The following is a 12,840-nucleotide window of genomic DNA, read 5'->3' as shown; positions in this document are numbered from 1 at the left end:
GTTTGATGGAAAGCACATTGAGGTTTATCAATGGGGGAGAATGATTGATGAAGAGGATTTGAAAAAATGAACAGTCTATTGAAATTTTGAAATGCTACAAGTTTCAAATTATGCCAATGAGAATATGGTACATCTAGGGGTAGCTAACTCCCATCTTTAACATATCATTTTAGACATCGAGCCAACTATAAGGCTTGAACCTTCTTCTACTTTAGGCTCTACAAAACCTAGGATGGTGGACCTCAAATTCACTTATATGGTACTAGTGCAAAGCATATTCCTAAATCTAATAAGAAAAATTAACCCTTATTCTCCTATTAACTCATGTAATGACATAGATCTACAGAAGCTAAACACAAATCTATGAAATTCACAAGTTGAGTGAGGGCATCTTTTTTAGCTCTTCAGCATGAAAGGGAAATACATTTGATTAAATGATGTTGATTTCAACAAAACCCCAAATATGCAGTAGTAAGAACAAATGATCTTGTAGCTAATTAGTGCTTTATCTATTGGACAATTCCATGAATCAAACACATACATATGGATACCTGAGATATATTTGTATCTTCAAATATTTGATCTATCCATTCACCTTGTAAATAGACATCTATGTTCAATCCAAATCTCATTCTTACCTGATATCCTCCTCAATAAACTTGCAACCTTATTGATTTCCTTGAAGCACTTACATAACTCCTTGAATTATAAGCAACAATGAAACAACATAAAACCTTAAGGGACTGCAACTATGACCTAGGCTCTTTGTTCAGAGATCATAAAGCATTGAAAATTACTGTTAAAGGAGACAAGATTTAAAATGAAACTCAACACCTATTGTTCTTTGTATTGATTTCCTTGAAATAATATGTTCATATGTATGAAATCAAAACATAGAAGTACCTAACAGATCTGAAGTTGATGTATTATCTTTCCTACTACTATTCATACAAGAGAAATTTGGTGAAGGAGATTGTGGTGTCACAGTGATGGGAATACATCAAAACTAGAACCCAAAAAATGTTATCACAGTAGTGAGTATTTTTTCCCCAAAAACTGGAACCAGCCCTTACAATGGATGAAAGAAAGAAAGATATAGACAAGGAGTGAATTCTTGGATCTGATCTGAGAATGACATGTGTCCACTTGAAATTCCATCCCTTGTAGTTGCAAAACCTCTTTCCTCTTTCTACCCATGAGATCTGATATGTTTTCATCATTATCCTACAACAAACTTGAAATATCTCTGCTCAATGATGAAAACCATTCTGCAACCAAAATATCTTAAAAGCCTCTTGAGATGCTAAATGAACTAAGGTTTAACTTATTTGAAAGTGACCAAATTCAACCCCAACTATATTCTTACCATGTTTTACCAAGCTTTTAACTATATTTTCACTTTTTTCCCATTCCACTGAGAAGGCCCCAAATTTTAAATTTCTACCTATAACTTGAACCAGTGAATTCCTATGCAAAAACTAACCTCATAATCAGAAACTTTTTCTTCTCCCGGTTCTAGTGATATATAATATTTCTATATTTACCTCTCAGAAACTCCTAGAATCTTAGTTTGAAAATCACACTCCTACTAAAGCTCTAGTCTACAAACTCAAATTTCAAAAATTTAAAATTTTCTAGAGTTTGCACTTTAGAAAATAACCCCTTTTTTATTTAAAAATAAATTGAATGTGAGCCCTTTAAGAAAATATTTTTAAATTGATATTTAAAAATATTTTATTCTTTCCACCCCAAAAATTTTGGTCAAGCTATGGTTTGACTTTTTACAACATGGCAGCATGCCATTGCTCAGTGTATGCCATGTCAACATGGACTAGGTGTCATGTGTCATCTTATGACAGGCTAACACATGGTCACCACGTGTCACCTCCTTATTTTCCTTTAGATTTCACATCACCTTCATGTCACCTTGCTGACTAGACCATCCTTATCACCTTCATGTCACCTTGCTGACTAGACCATCCTCATTACCATTAGCCTGGGCCTATAGCCACATGGCACCTAGGTGCATTCCCACATTTCTTAACTATCAAGCATCTTGATTTTGTAGGAATACACCAACCACAGGATGTGCCATGTGGTGCAATCCTATGTGTCTTGCCTTTGATCTTGCGACATCATCACGTGCATTGGTTTGTCTAAAATTTAACTACAGTGACCTCTAATTGGCTGACCATGGGCCCCACCACATAGGCCACAGCTTGCAAAATCCTATTGTCTTGTTAGACACTAAGCTATGGGTGTAGAGGAGTATTTAAACACCTAAGAGTTTCCAATATGGGCCATGTGGGATTATTAATCGAAACTGGTTTTGCCTTTGTCTTTGGCTTGTAGCTTCATTTTTTTTTCTTTGTCTTTGGCTTGCAGCTTATTCTTCTTGCTTGGCACTCCCCTATTACAAGGTGTCATGTTCCTCTTTAACATTTCATTTCCTTGCTCCATGTGGAGGCTCATGGAGAGAATATTATTACTGGCATTACATTTGCTTCCTCTTTTAACTGTGTGTTCTATATGGAAGTGAGTGCCTTTTTTTATTGGCATCTTTAGGGTTCTCCCACTTCTTCCCTTCCTTTATGATTTTTTTGAAAATACCTCCTCTTTGTAGATATCTTTCACACTAGACCAAGAGAGAAGTTCCACATCAAATTTTAAAGTGGCATTGGGTGGAATTGCAGGTAGTGAACTAGATTCTTCATATGCAAGCTAAGATGGAATAGTAAAGATTGCATTTTTCACCCTTCTTCATTGTTGCAATCCCCAAATCACACCCTTTTATCACTTGACCTTGACCAAGCTTGAATTTGAATGGGGTATGCCAATCCACACTGGATTCAAACTTAGTTCCATCCAAGAGAGTATCGGTGTAATGAACTTCAACTTCATTGCCAGAATCTGGGGTCTCCTAGCCTTGTCCTTCTTTAACAAGCAATTTCTTTAAACCCTCTTTGCTAATTTCTTTCTCTTCCCCAACCTTCAAAATGGTATCTACTCCTCCAAATTATTCATTCTCCATTTCTCCAACATCAGGAAATTCAAAATCATCCGCCATTGTAGCACCCTAGTATTAGAGATTGTTCGCTAATAAGGGATCCAAACAATGAAAATGAATGTTACTAAACAAGGGCATGCATTGAGCGTGTGAAGATTTAAGTGTCAGGTAAGCTAATCAACACTCGCAGGAAACCAAAAATGTAGTATGAGATAGAAGATGAAATGGGCCTTATTCTAATTAATAGAGGACAAACCTTCTAAAGATCAATCCCCAAGGTTTAGAAGAATATCTACCTTCAACCCAAAACTCTCCAATATCACTTACAAGAGATTTCACCTACAAATCTTTTGGTGGATCCTTGATGAATAGAGAGGATCTAAATTTTGTTTGTCTTCCTTGTCCAAGAATAAAGCACCCTTTCTTGCTTCTAGATAGCCTTCACTTAGTGGGTTTAAAGGATCTAACGGGATTTTTTTACAATCAGTAAGACACTCTTGAACTTCACTTTTACTAGCACAAGGGATGGGATGCAAAAAGAGATATTTTTCTTTTTGCAAACAGTTATGATCATTCATTCCATATACTTTTTAGTTGCCTCTTAGAACTGAATCTTTTGTATTTACAAGATATTGTCCTCTTTTAAGCCTTGCATATAATCATGTGAATTGTAATGACAAAGTTATCGCTAACAACAATAACTTGTGTTTGGGTTACTAGAGCCATCTACTCCAGAAGTGTTATCCATCTAATTCAACAATATTGATTTTCAATGTACAATAAATTATAATGATTGAAAATCATTATAAAATTTCTTCCAAAATTTAATCCACAATGCCTTATTGGTCTAACATCAGTCAGGCCTACAAAGTAGGTTGGGCTAAAAAAAAATCATTTTTAAACATCTGATTCCTCAAACTGATCCATTAATTTTCCAATACTGACTGGAAACAAATTCAAGCACTATTTTGTCATTAAAAACTCACTTTATCATTAATTTGCAAATTGTCAAATTTGTGTTAGGATGTCCTTTGATTGGCTTTAAAAACTTACCAAAACACCTGACTAGACTTTGAAACCAAACATATTGATTCTTTGTTTCACATACTTGCACCCTATCAAATCTCATCTCATGAAAAATTCTTAGTCAAAAGATATTGACTATCAAAGTTTCCCTTTCAAAACTACCTCCAAAAAAATATGTCAGAAAACAATAAATTGTGTTCAGATTTGGCTCTAAAAACAAGGCAAACTCACACTTGAGAAAATGAAAATTGGGGCATTGGTTCACTTTCATGAGGGCAATATGAATCTATGATTTGGGCTCATGATGAATAATAGGACACAAATGGCAAGCGATCAAAGTGGGCTATTCAAATTTGCAGACTGGAAAAAATGGCAAAAAAGTGGTTTTTGGAAATGGAATTGACCTAGGAAAGTATGCAAACGGATTCATCAAGACTTGCAAATTGGAACACTTGAATTATTTTTAGAGGACAAGATAGTGGTACTAATAAATCTACTCCTTCAATCTCACCTATCATGGATTTGGAGATATGACATCATGAAGAGGGGTACTAATCAATCTGCTCCTTTTGACACCACTAAAAATTAGAAATTGCATTTGGAATCGCATTTGAAAACTGATCAAACAGATTCATCATAAGCTCAAAATTGAAACATAGGAAGTCTCTAACCTATAAAATGCAACACAAAAGGAATTCTCTCATTTTGGTCAACTAGGTCAAAATTATAACAAGTTAAACAGGGCTTCCTAGAATTTAGAACAAATTACATCAGCGTGACATCAATAAACGACCAACTTTGAGGGATTCAAAATCTATTCAAATAGATTTGAAATGACTCAAAATATAAAACATAGGCTCTCTAATATGGACACTAGATATTCCTAAAGCGGCAAGTCATGAAATGTTACTAGGTGCAAGATATTCAATTGCAAACATAGCCTCATTCCTAAAGTGGCAAGTCATGAAATGTTACTAGGTGCAAGTCATGAAATGTTACTAGGTGTAAGATATTCAATTGCAAACATAGCCTCATTCCTAAAGCAGCAAGTCATGAAATGTTACTAGGTGCAAGATATTCAATTGCAAACATAGCCTCGTGTCACTATTTAACACTTAAGAAAAAATGTAGATTTGACAAATGCTCAAAATGGGACTTCATTGAATGATTTGGGATGACAAAATAACATTGTGTATCACATGCATATGTCAAATGAAAAGTGTCAAGCCACTCAAACACCATCTAGGCCTCAAAATTACAACTAGCTGCATATGCATAAAAAGCATCCATAGGGCATTGATTCTTCAAAAATTTCAATGTGACTGAAAATTGACCATGTAGTTTTCAGTCCCAAAATAGTCTTTTGTTAGTATTCTTGGAACTAGATGTTTTTCATCTATGTTGCCATCAATGTTAAAGGGAGAGATTTTTGCAAGCATGAATGCTGATGATATTCCTATGGGGAGTATTGTGGATATGTTACTATGATGATATGTTGCATTCATGACTTATTTTGTCATAGGATGTCAACATAGTAGTTTTATGTGGTATCTAACATAAGAACAATAGAAAGGTTAAGTTGGTATGGATGACTAGTTGAGTATTCTAACTATCCAAGGTTGTGGGAGATACTTTTGAGTATCTTTTACATTTAGTTAATCTCAAAAGATGAAATGATAAGTCTAAAATAAGTTATGTAAGTTTTGGTGATGTCTATTCTAAGAGTTTACAGAGGCATGTTCTGGTAAACTTGTTATATCTCTTAGTAGAGTTATTATTCTAAGAATCAAGGTTGAGGACATGAAGAAGACATGTTGGTAATGATGTGACTAAGTTTTCTCATCATAATATTGTGTTTAAGAAAATTTATTCAGGTTGCAAGGAAGAAGATTAATGTTATCGCTGAGTGTAACATGTTCTTAATGTGGTCCTATAATGATTAATTGAGAAGGTCTAACAACCAACTCATGGAATTGTTAAAATGGACCTAGCATAAAGGAAAGACATTTTCCTTTATCATGGTATGGATGTAGATGATATTTGTAAGTAGTAGTAAGAGTTGAATGCATTGTTGAGTAGAGTAGTGTGGAAGTGAAGAAAACTTCATTTCTGAGGTTTTGCTGAGTGATCCAAGGTTTGTGACCTAGTCTAAAAGGTTTAATAGTGATTGGTTTAGTTGATAGAACAAAGGAAAGAAGAACATAATAGTAGATTGCATAATATTTGAGCAGTGAGCTCTTCTTGTAGTTGAAATTGCATGTTTGGGTAGTGCGCTCTTCTTGCATACATTGTACTACAACTCCTAATAGAGTTGGAATCTCCTAATAGGATCCTCTAACAAGGAATATTTATATTAGTACATCATCTTGTGGGCATCATTACCACCAAGGTTTTCCCTCTGATCAAGGGTTTCCCTAGTCAACATATCTCGTGTAATTGTCTATGTGCATCTTTTTATGGTTTCTTTTTATTTTGGTTAAATAGTTAAGCTTGTTTAAAGAAGATAAATATATTAATTGTTGGATAACTAACTCACCTCCTCCCCCTCCCCTCAATAAGTGTAAGTTATCTGGGTGGACTGTTGTTTCTAATAGATTTATGTAATGCCTCTTGGTGGTTTTGTGGGACTTTTTGCTATATAAGAAACCACAAAGGTAGCTATAAAGAAAAGGCAAGAAGACAAAAAAAGTGAAATTTTAGAAAGACAAGGCTTGAAAAGTTAGCCAAGAGAGTATTTGTGAAGGTTGGAAGCATGACATAGAATGTGTGGATTCATGCTTGTTCACATGGATTTCTTGGTTGTGGCTATGGCTTTGAAGGCTTCCATGGTTGTATTGCAATGGTATTTGGTTGAATAATACATGGTGATGGATTCTTTTGGAGGCTATTTTTTTCTTCAATGAGGGTTTCCTAGAGTATATCTTTGTTGATATGAGATTTTTTTGGAGTGAAATAATTTTTAATGAAATAATCCTTATTTTTTCACTAATATCAAACCTACTACTTGTTGGTAAGACAACTGCTTAGTTGGTTTGAGTACTATCATTTGTTTGATTGATGAAGAGGACTTGACCAAATAAGATAACAAGAGAACCTAGAGGAAAGGTTGAGATATAGTATGAAAAAGGAGTACAAATATTAGTTAAGATAGTGATGATATAGTGTATTTATTATCTACTTAAGGCTGCAAAAGATTGGATACATTGATCAAGTCTAGAAGAACAAGTAAGAAGAATTTTGTTTTCCAAGCTTGACTAAGTACAAAATAGGTGCTAAGAAAAGTTAGAGCAAGCTAAGAAGAAAATTAGTTGGATCCAAGAAAAGTCAAGATTTAGTGTATGCTGAGTGAAATAGTGTCAATTAGTAAAGTCTAGTTGATGTCAAGCATTAGTAAACTTTAGTGTTCATTGAGTGAACTAGTGGAAGCCGAGTGAAAGAATAGTATGGAAGCCAAGTGACAAAATCTTGATGTCAAGTACTAGTATTCATGTTAAATCATAGATTTGACGAATCTAAGTTGACTATTTTGTATTCTTAAATTGTGTGAAGCATGTGGAAGATAACTATGATGATTTGGTGGCACAAAATTCAAGGTAAAACACTTTAAGGAAAATTCAAAAAGGATTGAAGAAATTTTTTTAGAGGAACCAAATGAAAATGTGGGTAAATTCAATGTAGCCTACCTAAGCCTAAAATTGATGATTGAGTTTGAACAACAAAAGATCTTAAATCTCTATTTATAGAGAGAGTTTGTTAGAAGAAAGGGTTTTCATGTGTGAGAACCTAAGGAAGACAAAGAGTCTAAGGTATTACTTCATTAAGTGGCTGGATAGAAGGGATTGTTATTGGCAAGAAAAGAAATAAGGATTAAGAGTATGAATGTGTGAAGGGTGAACAAGCTATCAAAGCTAAAGTGTGTGAAAACCAAGAAGAATGGAGGACTAAAATAGAGATCTATAACCTACAAGTGATTTGTAATTTGTTATTAGATCAAACCTTACTGTTACTTTCTAATCATTATATTAGTCTAGGTAAATCCCTTGGATTAAGGTTGACTTAATAGTCATTTGTAAATCCTTTTACCAGGTGACATTCCAAGTGAATGATCTAAAGTCCTCTAACAAGGTTGACTCATAACTAGGTGATTGAAATCCTCTAACCAGGTCACACTTAATAGTTTGTATTTTAACCTTTAATAGGGTTAGCCTTTCATAGGGCATCACTTCAGAAGAGTGAGAATTAGTAGCATGTTATTGGTGGTTTTTTGCAAATTGGGTTTCCACATAAAATCTATGTGTTAAATGTGTTATTAAATCTATTACATTTCATGTTTACATTTTTGCAAAGGTGTTTTGACCTAGGATAGTAACCTACAAAGCTTAGGTGTTGTATGATCTAATTGATGCATGCTTAATAAGGTTTTATGAATATGGGTTCACTAAGCTATGAAAAAATTTATTTGTACATCTAAACCTTGGATAACTAATTCAACCCCCATCTCATTTATTCTAAAGAATTCTGACAAATGGTATTAGCACTAGTAAATTTTTGGCAAATAAATGACTATGTGACTAAAACTTTTAGTCACAAGACCAAGACTTTTAGTCACGTGACTAAAATTGATCAAATTTTATGAATTTCTTACATTTCACTAGTATAAATGACTAAATAAATGACTTATTTGATCATCGTGTAAAATAATAACTAAATAATTAATCACATAAATAAAAAAAACTAAAAAAATGATCAATTCTGTGACTAAATAATAAATTATTTCTCCTTTATTCATATTTCATGGATGTATTTTTATTATTTCTTTATTACTATTTTAACAAAAGATGATTATATTCTTTTATATTTAATACTATTATTGAATTTTAGTTAGGTGGTAATACTTGTAAACTCATTTTTGGTTTAGTAAAATAAGTTCCCCAATATGAATAATTAATTGAGTGGAATATTAGAACTATTATGCATTAAATCAATTTTGTATAGTTAAATTTATCATTTAAATATTTAATTAATACATCATAAAATCATAAAATCATAAATTTTATTTAATTCTATTATTTTGTTACCTAATCCTAAAATTTATTTAATTAAATGAACCAATCCCCTTTCAATTAAATAAATTAAATACCCTATTCTAAAATATGCATTAAAGTCAATTTCCAAAATAAAATGAAAGAAAATGATGCCACATATGTGCACATTTTTAGGAAACTTCCAAAACTAGGAACACATGGATCACCAAACATCCAATCTCCACCATTCCTCACTATTGCATCTCAACCATCCAATCATTTCTATAATCTATAAAAGGGAGAGCTCTGCCTCATTTCAAATGATTCTAATTTTGTGCTATTGTTATGCTGCTAGTTTGCACAATGGTTTCTCTTTGAACATCTTAGATCTTTTAAGCATGTATCTTGGTCTTCATTTATTTGTATGTTAGTTTAAACAAAATAGTTTAACTAGGATAAATTATAATAGTTCAACTTGATTAGTTTAGTCTTGTATTTTTACTTAGCTTTTTATCATGTTCTTATGTATGCATTTATTGGGTTCATAAGGTTCTTGCAAATCCATTACATGCAACCTTTTTGAATCTTCCATCTCATACTGTACCTTAGAAACATCTTGTTTCTCTGTCTAAGAGAATATTTCAGATCAAAATAGACTTTTCCATGTTGTGATGAAGAAGTTGTAGATCAGTTTTCAAGTGTTTAACTAAATAAATCTCTTGGATATGATGATCTATACAAATATACAAAAATTGTGATATAATACTATCACATGCATGAACATAGGAACATATGAAGGATCTCTTATTAATGGTTGATGGCCTCCATCAGTCTAAAATTATAGATTGAGGTCAATATCAACCAATAACAATAACAAAAAGGCTAAATTTTGAATCAAACCATCAAAATTTGCCCCCAAAATTGTACATTCATGTTTTTATGATTATTTTGGTTGATATGCACTATGCAATGAATAGTTGCAAATATTCTTTCATATTCTAAAAAGAAAAATAGGTTTTAGAAAGATTGGAATTCACAATTGCAACAAATATGATCATCATAGAGCATAAAAAGAAAAGTTTGTTTCCATTAAAAATATAATTTTTACTTATGCATTGTTCACAAAAGCTTTAAAAAAGTGACAATTTGTATTAACCATAAAATTAGAAATTAAAATAAATTTAGTTTAATCTAACAATTTGTAATGATTTACATTACAAATTAGAAAGATTTGCAATAGGAAGATTTCATTTAGATCTACACAAATAATAGAAAGATTCCACTAAATATATAAATTTTAGTTTTAATGTCTACTTTTTAAATTTATTTTAAAATAAATTGTAGATACATTTTAAAAAAAATTGATTTAAATGATTTTCCTCAAAACTAAAAATAAAATAGAAATGATTATTTAATTTGTAACTATATATACTTTAGCTTGTTAAATTGTAGTAATACATGCACCATATACATAAAACCAAATTTAACTTTTATCCATTACCACCTATAGATGATTTTAATTAAACAACTTCAAAGCCTTAAATCAACTCTTTTTTAAATTAACATCACTCTAATAATTTTTTTAATTCATTATGAATTAACTAATTCAAGAAAAGAAATTATTTTCTTACAACCCCCTACCAATAAACAATATAGTAAATAAATAACAGTTAGCGACATTTCTTTCTGTTAGGCAGGAAATCAGTAGCGTTTATCTCCGCACATACCTTTATCAAATCCATTAACCTTTGGACTCATTACAAACTGTGTAGAGTTGCGCATTAGATTCTTTCTATCGTGTTGTGTCGGATCATATATTGGAGGATTAGTTCTATCTCTGTTGGTTGCCAATAAAACATTCCCAATCCATCTCTAAAATATTAATGGCAAACCATAGAAAGCCCCACAGCACAGACCGCTCAAATAAATTATATAGAATCTATTTATCGCTCATTTTTCATTTGTGAAGCGCAAGCGTAGAGCTATTCAAGGTTATGGATTGATGAGTAGTGGGACTGAATCACATTACAAGATTATGTTGCTTCTCTCAGGCCTCTTTCTTTGCCTCACAGGTACACACTTGTTTTCCTTTCTTTCTTTTATCTTGTTAGGGCTTCTACTGGTTGTTAATTTCCAATTTCCATGTTAATTTCTTACTTTCCTTTTAATTTCCTTAAAAGGGTTTTTGCATTCTGGTATGTTTTTTTACATGCTACTAAAACATGTACACCATGGAAATATTCTTATGCAAGGCTAGTTATAGCTACAACACTATAGTGTGAAAAGAATAAGTTTTCCTATCTAGTGTTTCCAAATACCAGAGTTGTGTTGTTGTTGTGCTTGAATATGGCTGCCTTAATAGTGCTTTTGATTTATATGCATGCACCATCAAAGTGAGCAAATCCACAGTCCCACTAAGATTATCAATTGTTATGGAATTGAGGGTTATATCACAATCGTTGGCCTTAAACATTGTTAGGGCTAGGACAAGTATGGTTATGGCAAGGAGGATAATCACAACATGTAGGATAGGCAAACCCTCAAGTTTTCCCTCCACGTACAGTGTTTGCATTTTCTCAAAGCTCAAAGAAGGGACTTCTACTCAAACCCTTTTAACCGTCTCCCTTCTTCCTTGTGGTCAATTGATGAATGGTGCAAATGACTGTTTTATCTGTATTCAGTGTTCGCACATGCCTCCTTACAGGAAAATTTATAAAAAATTACCACAAAAATTGTTGCCCCTAATTGTAAGATCTCTTCTACATCAGATTGTGAATTCAAATGTGCACTAAATTTGCCCTATTTCTATGACGTGTCTTACCTAAAACAAATATTGTCACACCTGTATCTTGGATGGATCTCTATGTGTGAAGGTGGTGAATGTTAATGGCCATTAAATGGTGAAAGCGGTGACAAAAATCTCCCTTACCATAATCTTTCTTTTTCTTTTCTGAGGATTGTTTATTCAGGCACCATTTTGTATGTCTCCAGCATAAGACATTGAATTCTGATGGTCATAAATTAGCCTATCGACTAATCAATTAGTTCATTGAAACCCTAACCAATTTTAACCTTAGCTTTCTTAGATTTCATTTTCTCTTGAGGAGGAAGTTTGGGAACAACTATACTCAACAGTCCATCCTAGCAGCTTACAGAAATGGCCTCCGAATTGCAGTCACTAGGCAGAGCAAATTTATGCTTAAATTTTCTAACCTTGCACTCCAACTGATTATATTTACTTTTCTCTTCCCACTTTCTTTTTTTCCTTCTAATTTTCAGCAGATTTTCTTCCTCCACTTGAACCTTGATATTATTTTATTTAATGTCAAGTATGTCCAGAATAATTTTGTCAAAAACCATTATAATTTTTCACTCAACATGCTCTATTTTAGTGTAGAGTTATACTCTCCTAAAATAATGTATTTTAAACTTCTTGTTACATTCATACGAAATAGTCCTCTCCCAAAGGGTTTTGCTTAGTGCGGATGGTATAGAATCAGATTATTTATCAGACTTGCAGTAAAATAAAACTGGTACAAGTTTATTGTTATTGTTACTGACCACTATTGTTTTTAAAGAAGGAAATGGACTGTCAGTGATTCTTGAGAAAGGACAGAGGGATGGATGCCCATATCCTTCTTTAAATTTCTGTAGCTTTATGTTTTTTTTCAAAATAGCCTTGTAGTCACAGACACTCTGCGTGGCAAGTTAGAGATTGCACATCATTTGGTTAAAAAAATATCTCACTAAATACAAAAAAAACATATTAAGAAGATACATCCT

This window comes from Cupressus sempervirens, chromosome 5, assembly GCF_028749045.1.
Source record: "Cupressus sempervirens isolate cs-2001-9-10 chromosome 5, ASM2874904v1, whole genome shotgun sequence".
NCBI classification, from domain to species: domain Eukaryota; kingdom Viridiplantae; phylum Streptophyta; class Pinopsida; order Cupressales; family Cupressaceae; genus Cupressus; species Cupressus sempervirens.
The sequence above is the reverse complement of the archived record's forward strand: the minus strand, read 5'-3'. Positions refer to the sequence as shown.